The sequence below is a fragment of the Pinus tabuliformis genome, chromosome 3_1, assembly GCF_031772625.1.
Source record: "Pinus tabuliformis cultivar Carrire ecotype Pingquan chromosome 3_1, CPIR1, whole genome shotgun sequence".
Taxonomy (NCBI): domain Eukaryota; kingdom Viridiplantae; phylum Streptophyta; class Pinopsida; order Pinales; family Pinaceae; genus Pinus; species Pinus tabuliformis.
The window spans coordinates 956,592,883-956,609,789 of record NC_142301.1 but is presented as its reverse complement, the minus strand read 5'-3'; the positions used below and the strand labels follow the sequence as shown (position 1 = coordinate 956,609,789).

The following is a 16,907-nucleotide window of genomic DNA, read 5'->3' as shown; positions in this document are numbered from 1 at the left end:
TCTCTTTTATTCATGATATTATGATACTCTAATTATCCCAATGCACATAATTATGATATAATGGCCATCATCCAGAAAGAAAGAAAAGTGCATGCCAATTCAAGAAGTTGAAACAACAGATCCTACACAATTCCTCCCTCTTGACATGGTCAGTCAAGAGAATAGAGGTGTGTGTTATCCATTTGTTCCACCAAATTTCTCTCATAATAAACAAAATTTTTGCATATTCTTGCAATGGGTTGTGATGACTATGAGGTTCCTTAAACTCAGTGTCCTTAAAACCTCAAATGGTGGAATTGAAGGCATTGCAATAGCAGGTAAACTCCATTCCCCTTCACCTTTGTCAAGACCTCTAGATATAATTGCAATCTATACCCCTCCTGTGAATCAACATGAAATTTTGTTTTTTTTCACTTCCTTTATATACCCTCCCCTCAAGGGCATCCTCATAGGAAGAGATTGTGGTTGAAATATTATGACAATAAATTGGGAACACCATCTATTTATAGGGTTTCAAGGGAGGGGTATTGGAAAATAACCATCTTATCACCTATATCCCTTAAAACCTTGTCAACACTTAAATGAAATGATAGACTGATAACTATACCCAAAGAGAGATCTCAACATTCAAGGCCAAACCCAAGTAAAAAGAATCACACCATGGATTAAGCATTAACATTGAGTTTTGGTAAAATCAAGGACCCCCTTTCAAGATCATGACCTCATTTTTATCATTCTCAAATGGAAGGTTTAAAACCCACATTAAAAAGGGGATACTTTCACCTTAGTGTTTGCAACCTTTTTCCAAGACGAATCTATCTAATGGCCTAGCTTAGATATGTTAGGTCTTGGATTTCTAGAGTACCGAATCAATGCTTTTGAGGCCAACTCCTTAGATCCAACTAAAATTTAGTTCTATTGAAGAAGCAACTGCAAAAATCCTGCTAATAAGAGAAATTTTTCCTTCCTTTTTATTGATTTACAACAAACCTCAGTGCCTCTCCTTTTTTATATTCGTCTTCCATTCTCCAACAAAAAAATCATTAATCATATATGATAAAATTTTTATATAAGTAAACATTGCAACCATTTTCCTGAAATTATGAGTACCTTTACACCTCAACCCATGCAAGTGGACCTATCTCCATAGTACAACCCATTACACTCTAATATAGTTGTAATTGTCTCCTCAAAATACACCTTGCAAGTCTTGCCTCCTTATCGAATTAATGAAAGTAGTTACACACCTTACAACTTTGGTCTCTAAAGAGGAAGAAGAAAAAAATATGGAATTAATTCAGTTAGTTTCAAGGATGAGAGCGGGTAAAAAATTATTGTTATTTTTATTTGGGGATGGCGCGAAAGGTACATGGTTGAATTATGGAGCCTTAATTTGAAATTGTTCATTAACTTGCAATTCTGCAAGTGTTGGTGAAATATTATTGTTATTTTTATTTGGGGATGGCATGAAAGTTATAGGGTTTAATTCTGGCACCTTCAATTGAAATCGACCATTAAATTTGATTTTGCATGTCAAATATTATTGTTATTTTTAGTTGGGGATGGCATGGAAGTTACAGGGTTGAATCATGGTGCCTTCAATTGAAATCAACCATTAACTTGCAATTCTACATATGCACAACTTCTCACTATGAGGTAGAGTTTTGCTTCATTTTTCCCTTTTCTTCAGGTTTTCTATTGGGTGGGGTCGTTGAAGGGTAGGTTGCAGTGTATTCTAAGTTTGTGTTGATATTTATTTTATTTACAGAGGTTAAATCTCTGAGGTTGTTCAAAGGTAGATTCTTTGGGCTTCCTTTCCTTATTTTTTATTTCCCAAGGTAGAGGTTGAACAAACCCGAAAGAACATGATACTGTTGGAAATCCTTGCTTCTGTTTCTTGTGTAGATGAAGTTTGGCCTTTACGATATTTCAATTTCTACATGTAGTTTGCATTTGTGTATTTTTTGCTAGATTATTTCCATTTAACCTTGTAGACCAAATGGGTAGCTGCACTTTCCCATACGATATTAAATCTCAAGACCTCTCATTAGTTTAAGGTTCAACCTAACCTAACCATGATGCATTTGTAATTTTACAGCAAAAAATCCATAGTGGAAAAGATATGTTTTGAGTATCTGGAGGAACTTTGGTCGAGTCAAGGGATTCCAAGGTGATGAGGGGTATTCAACAAGTCAAATAGGCCTGTGTATTACGCACAGGTTTAAGAAGGTTTTGAATTTATGATTACTTTTGATGAAATAGACATTTGATTGTATTTCTATAGCACAAACGAAAATCGTAGTTGCATGGAGACTCCAATAGAAGTCCTTTGATTTCATGGGGACCTATTCTGGAGCATCCTTTCAGCAAAAATGACAGAAAATGCGTCCACCTTGGCAATATTCTAGGACTCCTGGCCTACAAACCTCTCTTTCCCTTGCATAATCTTAAGCTTATGGATCAGCGAACCTATGAGGGCCTATTTCCCATCCTAACAATGTGCGTGAGTCTCCCTCAGAGAGTGAGCTCATGGGAAAAATGGCCTACTAAGCAGACATGGCTTATTGAAACCCTAGATGTTGAAGAAAGCTTTGTGGTTTGCAAAAAGCTAGAGGAATGGGATTTATTGAGAGATCAACACACAGACATTCAACTAGATGAGTGGCTATCTCACTCTGCTTTCCTGTCCTACGCTGATTTGTAAGGTGGAAAACCAAGCTTACATGGGAGGCATGAAAAATTAGTTAGTGCATCTGATGTGTTTGTTAAAAGCTATTAGCAAGACATGGTGCCCTAGATTATGGCGAGTGCAGTAGGGTTGGGAAGTATATTAGCAAAGTGCTTGTCAAAATCTGTGAATGAGATGTTCTCATGGGGTATGGAAAGACTATGGCTTATCGAGCTAGAGGAGAAAAAACATGGCCAGCTGAGCATACATGAGTGAACGACCAGAGCAGACAGTAGTCCATAGAGTACTAAATTAATACTAGATATTGCTTCGAGATGTACCAAGGGGAGGGCTTGATGCAATGGCAGAGAGAATGCATGAACAACTAAAGGAATTTCTGGAAGATCTGAAATTAGAGCTTTGGGTGATCCTTGAAGGCATAGGAGGTCTTCAACATAGGGAATAATTTACACTTTTGCAAATGCTTGTATAGGAAAGCAAGGGCATCGACCCGATTAGATTAGGAAGTCGGGAAAAGGAATCTACAATGGAAGATCCATCCATATTAGATTAGAATTAGAATCACGTAATTAACGACATATAACTACCACTTGAATTAGTTCGACATAGGTTGTAAGCTTACCTTCGGCTCTTGCTCTTAAATTGAGACTGGGCCTAGAGACAGATCTCCATCTTGATCTCGAACTTCTACTAGCCCAAATCAAATCTAGTTTGAGTGTCCCGATGAGTGATTTCACACTATGGTCTTACCCAAAAAGATACTTTATCGCATGAAGCCTGCGAATGAGGCATTTTTATCAAATCTGTTCAACCATTATATGAGAATATTTCAAAGCTTGCATGCCAATCATTGGAAGCCAGGCATAGCTGGGCTAGATTGACTATTTTGATGCCTGGTTTTGATGCTTGGCTTGGATACTTGGCTTAGATACGGGTTCTATAAATACTTCTCATTTTCAGAATCAAAACTTTAGACTCCTCCCCCCTTTTCTTCCGCTTTCAAACTGCTTGCTGCACAACTTGCTTATATTTGCCATGCATGCAGGGATGTTTTGAAACTTATAGTAAATATATGTAACACCATCAGGTGTTTGAGACTTCTGGTTCCCCACCCACCTGGGTTAATGTCCAGGGCACATAGAGTTAAGTTAGAAGTATTTGTTGCTATAAAATCAAGAATTCAAGCCATTTTGCATTTAGATATCATTGTCACTCAAACGGTCCTCGTTGAGATCCTTCCCACAAACGATGTAGAAATATAGCATGCCAGAGTTAAATTCCTATGGATGATTGTAGCTATGAAATTTGTAGCACAAAGAGTGGATTTTGTAGCCTTTGCATGTGGGTTATTTGTAGTAAATTTGACTTTGAAGTGAATACTTGTCGATGGGTAGGTTGTGATACTTGTTCCCACTTGACACACACAGATTCTGCAATATGTGTCAGACAAATAAGCATGGGTACCAGTCCTAAGGGTGGTACATGGTCATTAGAAATGATTTTTAGGTGTAGGGCCTTTAAGAGGATAACATAGCTATTAGGCTGGGTGAAAGATGTGTTTCAGCATTGTGCCTTGATTTGGACAAGGAAGCTCTCATGAAGGAATTTGATTGTTTTTAGAGGATATTTCATGGAAGTGAGGACTTTAGGGGAAGAAAATTATTTTGGAAGTATGAAGAATTATTGGAAAGTTTGGCAATTTTTTTTGTTAAATTAATTCTTTTGATGCACAATATTCAATTGGTAAGCTTACCTTTCCATCTAAATTCTCTATTTTCTTTCCTTGCATTTTGGTTGTGTCATGCTTATAAACTCATGTAACAAGTCTTAGGCATCTTGGACCAACCAAAAGATTTACAAAAATATTGTTTAGAATTGTCAATTGAATCTACTACTTGTCTATGTGGTTATAAGACAAGGTGGGCTGAACCTTGTAGTAAAACACCACCTTTTGAACTTAAATGCTAAATAAAACCTTTATTTTAAAAGAAATTGCACTTCACAATGATATTTATATTTTTTGAAGCTTGTTGTACTTTTACAAGCATGGGGATAATTTCTTTTGTGACTTCCTTCCCTCCAAATATTCGTGCATGCCATTTGTGGGTTTGTAATAGATGCTAAGGATTTTATGCAGCAGGTTGTTGGATACAATGTGTGGAGACTACAACATGATGATCCCCAATTACCGCTATCCTGCCTTGAAATTCTCCCTTTTCTGATGTGAAATATTTTGCACTATTTTAAACTCTTGGGATTTCATTGATGCAAAGAAAGAAATTTGAACTGTGATTGTTTTCCCATTCCACTTAAAATGATATTTCCCATTACACTATTTTGGTTTTCTAAATAGCGATGGATATTATATTACAAATACATTGACAAACACAAAATTTCTCCATTAGAAAATAAATGTTTGGTGCCAAACCTTTCCAACATAAAAAATAAATTAGTAGAAATCTTTCTTTTCATGTATTTCAATTGAAAACATACCAGGTAATGAAGATTGGAATTGATAAGATGGTAGATGCACACTGTCAAAAAATCCATCAATTTGATGGTGCTTTCCATGACCTTTCATAGAAGATAAAATAAGTTGTTCTTGTTTCCACCATTCCCTGAGAATTCTAAATTTAAGAGCAAGCATTTTCTCCCTGAAGTTTAAAAAATGCTTCCATTCGGCAATATTTTCTTCCATTTGATTTATATATCTTTCATGTACCACAACATTTTGTTTTCATAGTGATATCTACGAAACTTCAGAAGACAATAACCAAGTGTCGCCAGCAGAATTTGTAGGCAAATGCATTGAGTCAAAGAGTACCGAGATTCCCACTTTAGAACTCAATTGAAACATTTCCCTAGAGTTATTTTTTATAGAAGAGTCTGAATTTGAATCTTCAGCTATTACTGATTGGCTTTCCATAGCCACATATATGAAGTTTGGAAAGTTTTTATATGTGTTGGTCAATGTTTGAAAAATCAGACTCGAACTAATATTATTTCAACGACTCGATTTACCAAACATACGACTCCAAACCATTGAAACAGAGTATGAAAAACTCTTCTCATGACACATACATATTCCATGTAAGGCTAAATATATCAAAAAAATTTGGCACCGAGTCTAATATATATCAGCAACAATGAGACTATAAATGGCCTCCATAAGCTTTAGAGTCTGAGAAACATGCCACAACCATCTCCTTTTGGCCTAGCCTTGTCTTCAAATTTTGCACGCTGGTTTTGCAATTCAGATCTCATATGTCCAATCTCCTCTAATTGGGCCATGCATGGGAAACTTGGCCTCTTAAACTATACAAGTGTTCGTTAAATCTATAAATTCCCACTCCCCTGCCCTTCTTAATGCATTTATTGCAATATTTGCAATAAATTTTCACATCATCTAGATTAGCCCGAATCCATGTAGGATCTTTGACTCTAAGGGTGTAAGCCATGGTAAAATTCCAATCTATGGTTTGAAAGAGAACATTATATTTCTGAAATCCAAGTAGCATAATTCTAGGCCCATGCAAATTAAAAAGTCTGAGTCAAATTCAAAACAGGGACATATTTTAGATGATTTGCATTTGTAATTTAAATAGGCACATATTTGAATTTTGAAGAGAAGAAGATTAAAAACAGGGACAGATTTCAGAGCATATACATTTGCAATTTAAAGAGAGGGAAAACATTCTTGGAAATGAAAATAATGGGCAGTGGGCACAAGAATTTGGTCCACAACTCCTCCAAGCTTCAAGATACATTATAGCCTCTTGATTAAGCTGCCTAAATCCATTGCAAACAACCTCAAACAAATTCCAAACTAGCACCAAGCTCAAGCATCACATTTCTCTTCAAGATTTCAGCTTTGCTCCAAAACTTGAAATGCTCACAAATGCTCTATGAGAAAGGTGTGAGACAAATAGAGGGGTGGGATATCTCTTTATAGAAATTTGATCAGTTTAATGCTTTGGTTTTTTGAGTTTTTTAATTAAATAATGAATTTTTTTCTTGGATTTTGTATGAGGTCATCATGCATCTACTTGGCTGAGTAGGACTTATTTGGTACCAAACTAGCCCATCGAGCCATGTCAGACCAAGTTTTAGAACAATAGTGTTGGGCCCTTGTTCAATGTATCATAATATACTCAAAAGAAAATAATACTAAGTATATTTGGGTTGTTTTCCACTAAATATAATAGAAGCGAGACATGCCAATGTTGTATATAGCTTGGCTACTAGCCACTAAATCATATACTATTAGAACAATAGAAATAAAATATATAAACTAAACTCTCATAGAGAGGGGGACCTAAGATTCTTCATGTTATTCATTCACTTCAAGGAAATGGGATGGTGGATGTCTTCTCTAGCCTCATGGTCTTCCCTTTGTCTCTCATCCCTAGCTTTTGGAGCAAGCTCTGAACCTTGGAGGGCTTTCAACAAGTAGTATTCATCATTGAATTGTTGTAGCTTCCCTTTGATACCATTCAATAGGGGGTTCTTCTTTGAGGTTTATTCCATGTAACAAGTTATCATTTCATTAGCATGCTATTATAGATCTATGGTCAAAGAGGGGTTGTTCTTCTTGTTTCTTGAAAACTCTACATTGGGGGTGATGTGAGACAAGTCCTTTTCTATATGCTTGTTGTTGGTAGCAGCTTTTTTTCCATTAACCTGCTCCTCCAGTTTGCCAAGATTATGAACTGCATTGTATTCGTGCCACTTATTGAAACCTTGTGCTATACATTGAGACTCACCTTTTTGCATTTGGTTCGTTCTTTCAATAGAATCTTCTTGAATTCTTATCTTTAGTGAATTCATATCCATAAATTCTTTGGCCTAAACATGTCTTTGAATGTATAATAAATAAATCTTGTCAATATTCTCTTTTCAATTATTAAGTTATATGTAGCATGTTTTATAAATGTTAAATTTAATATATTTATTATTTGATATATGTTATATTGAAAAATTTATATCTAAGTTATATATATATATATATATATATATATATATATATATATATATATATATATATATATATATATATATATATATATATATATAATGGTGAATTTTATTGAATTTTTGTATGAGGTGATTATTTTTTGAATTTGATGCTCAAACATGAACACAAACTAGATAACTATGACTCTGGGGAGATGTACAAGGTTAAGTGTGCTACTCATGATAGTGTTGACTACCCTTCCACGTCTCTTCTTTACTAGAGCTTTATGAGTCAATCTTGTGGTATCATGGGTTTAGTGCAATAGCATTAAACCTTAGTCGAAAGAGGCTTCAATATGCCTAGCCACTTTGACTTTACTAAAAAACTATTTTGGATTGCTTAACCTAAGTAATTAGTGATGTTCTCATTTTATACATGAAAATCTTGAAGATGGGGTGTAACTCTTACAACAACCTTGGGATTTCACCATTTTATAATGCATGCTAATATATGGAATCTATCTGATCAAACATCATTTATATGAAAATATTGGTTCAGTATCATCCTTGGGATTTCACCATTTTCTGATGCATGGTATTGGGTGGAATCCCTCTAATCATACATCATTTATATGCAGGTCCTGATTGAGCTTTATTCTTGTGTCTCCAATGGATTCTAGAAAGGAAAGCAGGAGCATAATGGCACGAATTCCACTATCTTTCTATGGCATAAGGTTTGGAACGTGCTTTACAACATTCCCTTGTGTGGATATATTCACATGACTGTTCTTGAATGTTTCAACAATACGAGAAATAAACCAATATCCAAATTTAAAGGCAAAAAATATCATTCAGCCAACAATAAAGCTTTCAAGACCTTGCCAAATTTTTAAAATACAACACCCTAGAGTCAAGGTAACGATAATGTGGATTCCTTTCAAATATTGTTCATTCAGAATGCCTATCTATATATGAATCTATGCATTTATGTTAGTTTAATACTAACAAAAAGATATAATGCTTAGAAGATCCATGAGATTTAAGTAGATATGTGCTATGAAATATTTGATTGGCTTCAAGGAACTGCACAACAAATGTATTGATCAAGACAAACAAACAATGTTTTAGAAGTTGGAATTGGTATTGAAACTGGTCAAGGGTCAGACTGGACTAGAACCATCTAATAAACTGGTGACTCTAATAATTTATGAAGGATTTGGGCTGTGTGATTCTCTTAGAGCCCATCAATAGTCATTTACTGGAGTTTGAGCCCATACGCATCATTAAGGGCATTATGTTCTATGAAATACATAGTAGTCTTCTACCCTTTCATTGTTCAATTTGATAAATTCTTGTAGGCAAAAAACCATGTGTACCAAGTTCGAATTTATAGGGATTATCTGGTAGCCAACTGTTGGGCTCAACCCCCACAAGTGGTTTTCGAAAAAAACTTTAGCATACCCTCATAATTCATGGTAAGCTGACAAGTGGCATAGTGGTTTGATATCTGAAATACGTGGATGACATGATAAGCATAATAGTGGAGCTTCGAGGTTATGCACGGCTATTGATGATAATTGGTATGGTTTCCCAAAGTGTCTGTAGCAAATTTGCAACAACAGCTTCACAAATTATTGGATCTCTTTTGACGTTGAGATTCATTCATCACAAAGAATACAATCCGTTTTCTAGAGTCATTTCCTATATGGAGGAACAAGAAGTTATTTTTCTTTCTAGTCTAGTACTTCTAACATTTATGTCCAAGGTGGAATTTTACACATTTATTACATACATGGCTACTTATTTTGGAGAAAGCACACTTTTAGTGCACTAGGTCATGGTTTGTATCTATTCCATGTGCATTGTTTATGGAGAACCTTTGGCAAAAAAAATTCAATTATTCATGCTTAACTTGAATTCTAATGTTAAATACAACATAAGAAAGGCACAATAATTGCTTCACTCACTAATCTTAATTGGAACAACATTTGGCTTTTCATTTGTCCCTAAGTTCACAGGTCTCTGCTCAAAGGTTTAATTAATGCCCGATGTTGAAAAATACTCAACTTGGACAAGCATCACAAGGAAATTCCTCACCCCACAATCTTTCCATCCCTGACGTATCAAGTAGAAACATTTTTCATGTGAAGGGTTAATTGTTGTAGGTGGAGTTGTGATTGGAACAAGATTATAAGCCAACGGATATTGGAGCAATAATATCAAATTAGATGTTTCCCAATATAAACTCTCTCACCTCTCAAAGAGTATGACATGATGATATTGGTCACATTCGTAGTTCTCTTAAATAGAAGCTTGAATTCTGGATCATTGATTTTGGGTTGTAATGCATTACAACAAAGCCAGTTAAGTTCCCTTTTGCGCAATTGATTTTCTTTGGAAAATGCTCAGTGTGCAAACTTGACTATAGTTAATGCCACTGGTGTCATAGAAATAGGCACAGAAGGTGATACTAAGATTGCAGTGGGAAATTTACAATCTCCATTTCCATTCCCATTGGTGGCATGCCTAGAAAAACACTAGGCATGCCCCATCTTTCATCTTTTAATTTGCAACAAACTAGTAGCAATAGTCTTTTAGAAAATTCCGTTAGAACTGACATGCAATATGTCGAATAGGAAGGTGTTTTGTTTCAAAATAATGGTGATGTTGGAGGATCATCTGATTATTGAAATATTGCATCTAATCATCTTTTTCTGATAACAGAAGCAACTTCTTGTGCCCTAAAATTTCTAGTGCCACCTTCACTCCTTCTAGTTACAACACAACCAAATTCTAATTCTATGGATCACTTTAGTAACACTCCAAGTATCATTTACTTATTTGATGATGACTAGAGCTATTGTAAAATCTTTTTTGTTTATTGCTTTTGCAGCTAATGCTAGAAAGCCTCCAAAGATTTTATGTAAATATACATTTTTGTGATTGCTTGCTAGAAAATCCTATTTGTTAGATTAAGAAAGTGGATAGAGATGTTGGATTTCCAAATTGCTAACAAGTTATATGTGAGGTAGCTACCAAAATTCTATATTCAAGTTTTATAGTTATTGGGAAAGTGTTGTTACAAACACATTGTCACTATGAAATCAAATCATTTCCATTTTTGTGGATTAATCAAATGAGGCACCCCAACTTTGATGTTTATGTTGGGAACATGAGTGGATGTAGCACTAACAGGCTGTTAAGAAAGATTATCCCTAGCCAATAGGGCTTGGTACTATATGTGCAATCCTAAAGACCTTAGAAACAACAAAGACTACAAAGTTGTTGAAGGTATTTTCACTAGAATGACCATTTAAAGTTCTATAAGTTGAAAACATATTTTCCCTACATATTGAGAGTCCAAGTAGTACTAGATCTTATATTTAATGAAGAATTAGGGAGCATCATTAAAGGAACACTTAATTAGGAACTCTTGCATATGGAAGGAAATAAGGATTATTGTGTAAGAATGGGGATTGAATAATTGTACTCAAAGGAAGGAATAGATGAAGGAAAGTCTAGAATTGATATTTTTTGTGGATATTAAAAAAAGGCTTGCCAAAACCTCCTCAATTACATGGAATAAAATTTCATTAAGCTCACTTTGTCTTGCAAGTGATGAAACACTAATTGGTTTCTTTGTAGTGTCATCTAGAAGAGCCCTTGAAATGGTGAAAGTCAAGCCAGAGGACGTTGTCTAGGTTTGATGTGTACGTCTACTCTAGAAGATCTTTTTGATGGTGCTCCCTAAGTAAGTATCATATGGTATTTATTTGATCTATAGTTGAATAATTATTGTTAACTTTGCTATGACACTTTAATGTATTTGTACTCCATACTTTTTTGTTTTGTTGTGTTTTAGCTTGGTTCAAATTGTTTGAGTTAATTTTTTCCATAATATGGGAGCTACTTGGACTAGAGATATTATACTATATCCTTAGCATTTTTATGGGAATTTATTAGTTATAGAATCTATATCATGATGGTATCATATTTTATTGATGTTATTGTAGTTAACATTGAGCTTAGATTCATTTCATTGAGTGGCAAACAATTCATTTTTATCATGTATTGATTATCTTGGTGGGAAATTACATTTGTCTAGGCTAATCTCAATTTAGAGGTGTTGAATTTTCAAATTATACAATTCACAGTTTCGTTGATACCAAAACTCCTCGTATTGTTGTGTTTTTTGTTATGGGATGATGTTTGTAGCCAACATTTGGTCTTTTTTGTGACAATTTTTGTGTATAATTTGATATAAGGGTATGCCTTTAAAGTTTACACTCATTACCTTTGTTGCATTGATTAAAATAGAAGAATCTGCCTAACCTAAAAATGAACTGTAGTGACTTTGAAGTTAAATGTGAAGTTCTGCATTCATTTATTCGTTAACTTGTTAATGTTAGTTTCTGTTATAGGGAATCACTTTGATGTTGGATTGTTTTCTTATAATTACCATTTCAATGGCTAGAAATGTATCTTGAATTCATGTAAGTGTTTCCTTGGGGTGTGATGAAAATCCTTGGAAATAGGCACATGGGGTAGCAGGTAAATGCAGATTTGATCAAGCTTATTCTTAAAGGAATAGAAAGGGATATGGTGAGAAACTGGAGGTCAATCATTTTACGTAATGTTTCATACAATGTCAAGGTTTGAGAAGGTTTGATCTATCATCATGTTCAAGGTTTGTTCTCAATGTATATTCTACCCTTCTGTGCTACAATGTTGGTCACTTCACTAACACCATTATTTAGTCTTGCCATAGTCTTCAAGACACCCCTTTATTCATTGTTGATATGGACATGTGGATGTTGCTTACAAAATATTGTTATAAATTGTGATGTTCTCATGCCGAGATGGTATTCAAAATTATTAATAGTCAATGGTGGTTATGAATTATCAAATTATCGGTTATAATAAATGGATGGCTAATAGTAACATGCATTAGAATTTTCTTTTTTGGTTTTGCTTATAAACTTGTAGTTTTACTCTTGCCATTCCTGAATGGTTTTGGTTATTGACTATTTTTTTTTTAATTGTCTCTCTTTATATATATTACAAATTTTTTTTGTACTTGCCATTTTCCTACTATATCTAGATCCCGGCTTTTCAAAAATTTGGCAAATCTGTGTCTAGATCCCTATCGATATCTTGTTGAACTTAGATTGTTATTTATCTTTTCATCATGTCACCATCTAGCCATGCATTCCCAAGCAGCTTCCTCCATTTGTTATCAATGGTGGGCTAAGAACTAATGGTGTTGTTCCTTGTTGGATACAAATATTGAGTCAACTCTTTTCCTATTAGGATTGTGTTCTTTGTGTCATAATCACCCTCATGTTTTGGATGGATTGGGATTTTAAAGGTATCCCTAGAAGGATGAGTAGTGGAGTCTTCAAAACTATGGTTTTCATTATCATGTTGACTTCCATTTCTTCCTATTTATTCTTGCATATATTTTGCCTCATGTTATAGCTTTTAATAGCATCTTGCATGTCAGATTATAATTTGGCTGAGTTTTTAGATAAATATTGAATTTTCCCTAGTATATTTTGTAGGTGTTGTTTCGACTATCAGTCTATGTATAACCACTGCCCCACCAATTTCCATGCGACAATAGTTGCATACCATTTCCTCCCCAACTATTTGGCAATGGTTCCACATAGGATCCCTTTTATGTTTGGGAGCATGGAATTTTTTCTACCACATAAATAATTTGAAAATAAATCCTTACATTCAATTTCTAGATTTTTCTAACAAACTCTCTTAAGAGAAATAGGGTTTTAAGAATATTTGTAAATACCTTTACAAGTTCCAAGTCTTCACTCTGAATCAGTTCCAGGAGCATATCTAAATAAATTACAAGAAAAGATTGAATCAAAATCTAGAATCAGCAAAAGAGTAGCTCCAAAAACCAATGTTGCAAACATTGCAATTATCATGGTCCTAGTATTATTGCAATGTCACAAATTTTACCCTAGAACGATATTATTGCCGATAAATTGTGCAGTGTTTTCATTCTCATAAATAACATGAGAATATTGTAAATATATTGATATTATCATGAGATGCATGAAATTATTTTCCCTACTCATGGATGGAGGGGCATAAAGTCAATTATTTGTGTCTTTGAATAATTCTGTATTTTTTAAATTTGCCTATATTTTGTGATATTTTCATGATGTTGTCAATATTTTCTTTTCCTGATTCTTGGTGATATTTTTGCTAACATGATGTCTACAAAATTACCAAAAACACAATAAGCACCCCAATCAAATCTTAAAATCAATCCTCCAAGTCTTTATCCAAATCAGGTTTAGTAATAGATCCGAGAAACTCCACAATCAAACCTTTAGTGCTCCAAATCATTGGATGAAACTCTCTGAATCAGATTGAGAAACACTATGAATTAGCACAAGAATATTGTTGAATCAATGCTCTTTATTGCTCAAATGATCAATCAAAAGGTTGTGAAGCAAATATAGGGGGAATGATTAAATAGATGGGAAATGAGGTTTATGACAGTTTTAGGATTTTTTGTAGGTTTATTTTTTCCCTTTTTTGGGGTTGGGGCTGCAATGGTACAAAATTGATCAAACTGTCTTGTTTGATTGGTTTTTTCCTGAACTGGAAGTTTTGGGAAAAACTAATCAATTCTAGTTTCATGGGTGGGTTCTGACTAGAAATGCTCAAAGCAGTACTAGAACTAGTTGATTTTAGTTTGGATTGTCCATTTTCAAATTTAAGCAACACTGAGATGAACATGGATTTAAAGATGTTAACTATGAGTTGATGATAAAATTGTTGACATTATCCTTTTCTATTCGTGTGCCCCCACCCCCCCCCCCCCCCCCCCCCCTTACCCCTAGAAAAGAAAAAGAAAATATCATACCCATTATTCTAGTTTTTTGGGGAGTAAGGAAATGTCCCTTTGTGCGATGGATTTCATTGGGGATGAAGGGACTTGCTGTCCATACCCAAGACATTCCTGGAAAATTTTAGCGACATTCTTGTATATAATTTCTCTTATATAGGGTAGGTCTTGTATATAATTTTTCTTATCAAAATTCTTTTGCTGCAAGTGGAGGTACCTGTGCATGTTGTGCAAATTTTTTACTTAAAGCATATGATTGTTATCCTAGTTTAGTCTGTTGCTTCTCACAAATAATTTGTATTGTCTTGTGAAAATACTTTTGCTTTCTAAATGAACTTGTCCCTCCTATTTGCAAATATATGAGTCAAAGCTGATCATTATATCATATTTTAGTATGTTATTCCTTGCAATTAGTTTATAGTGACTTGTCATAATATATGAAAAGCATCCCTATTTTCTTTATTTTATTAGCTTGCTTCTTAGTGACGGAAGAGACTTTTTTATAATGAAATCAATGTCAATATCCTCTATCATTTTGGGGAATACCTGTATTTACCATTTAGCCACCTATTCATGAATTTGTTTGAGTTGAGTCTCACAATAGTTCAATATCCAATCAAAAAGTCATTAAGGAAATAACCTGTAAGACATATAGAAAAGAAGCTTGTAATTGTTTTTTCATTCTCTAAGGAGACTTTTTTGTTCCCATTTTTAAAGTTGAATTTTTTCTTGGACAGTGAAACCCTCATAGCTGAGAGTTGCCACTTGCCAGCATATCCAAAGAGGTTTTCAATACCTTTACATATCAAATAGGGCATGTCGAGATCACCATATATAAAATTTTGTAATAGAGTTTTATATATGGTGATATAGACATGCCCTATTTGATCTAAAAGGTACTGAAAACCTATTTTCATATTGCATAAAGACAAAAAATTACAAATGGTTGAAACAATTGATACTAGATGGAGGTTAGAACACAGGGAAACTAGAAGCAGACCATAACCAAGATGAGAAAGTGAGCATATTTTTCATATGACTAACTAGACTAACCGACACAGCATATGAAATATCATAGTTAAGAAGATACTATTTTAATCATTCAACAGAATTTGATGGTCCTTTAACCCACATGTCCTATGGTTAGTAAACCACACTTCAGTCAATAGTTACGTTTCGTGTTTTGAATTTTCAACAAATGAGCTTCCTTCAATGTTATGGGCCTTGTGAATGCAGCTACATTTGTTACCTATGCAAGGTAGAAACCGTTTTCAAATGTATTTACACAGACTTAATTAAAGAACTTCACTGTAAGAGTTTCTCATTGGGATACATTTTGCAATCACTTGCATGATTTGGTGTCTTGAAAACTTGTTCTTGTGTGCATGTGTGTATTATGTTTTTTAAAAAATTGTCAGTTCTTTGTTAGTAGTATTTGCTTCTCACATATGTAATAAAATGGAACCACAAAGTATTCCATATATATCGATAATTGTGTTGGTACATGAACATCTTTCTGCAACTACACTCTTATTAGGTTTGAATGAAATTTGCATGCGGTAGCCACCACAAAGTGGATTGCCTCGTGATATCCAAATGAAAAGTATTTGATATTAATGATTGTGCATGTTTTGATTTTATGGAAATATATAATTGTTTTCGAATTAGTCACCAAAGAATCCACAGTAAGAACCATTTTCTGCCAACGTTTCAAATCCCAACCGGGATCCATCATCAGGACAAAACCAAGGGTCTATAAAATATTTTGTTTTCAACTCTCAAAAGTTCCAACTTTTTTGGATTTCATGTTATTATTAGGATTAAGTTTTTGTATGTTGACAACATATGTCTTTAGGACATAACCTTTTTTCCCCTTAACCATATTAAATTGGTATTTTTTGTGTCAGTTTGTATAATTTTAACAAATACGGTTTACTACGTGTAGATTTTAGATTTTTTTTGTAAATTTTTGCATTATTTATTCATACTCATGATTCTATATTAGAAAAAAAATGCAATTTTTATATCAGGTGCAAAGTGAGGTGGGTTGTATAAAAGCCTTGGCTTTTGACATTACAACTTCTTGTAATGGTTTTGTGTTGGGTCTTGTAACAACTACATGTTTCCTAATAGGTGAGTTGTTGTGTCTATTCTAATTGCTGATAAATCCAATTTTATTTGTATAATTCATTTACTTATGGTTTGTTTTTTTGGAACAATGATAGGTGGTGGAGTTAAACATGTTCTGTTTATTGGAGTAGATGCTCTTTCTAGATATGTTGATTGTATAGACTAGAGCTCCTGCATTCTTTTTGGGGATGGAGATGGTGTTGTGCTGTTATAGGTAGACATCCTTTTTTAGCCTTGCAAATTAAATTACCTTTACAA

General features: G+C 34.1%; 1 pseudogene; it reads left to right on the top strand.

Moving 5' to 3' along the window:
- Positions 1 to 2,936: 2,936 nt before the first annotated feature.
- Positions 2,937 to 16,907, top strand: part of LOC149190978 (OBERON-like protein pseudogene) — a 58,427-nt pseudogene continuing 44,456 nt past the window's right edge.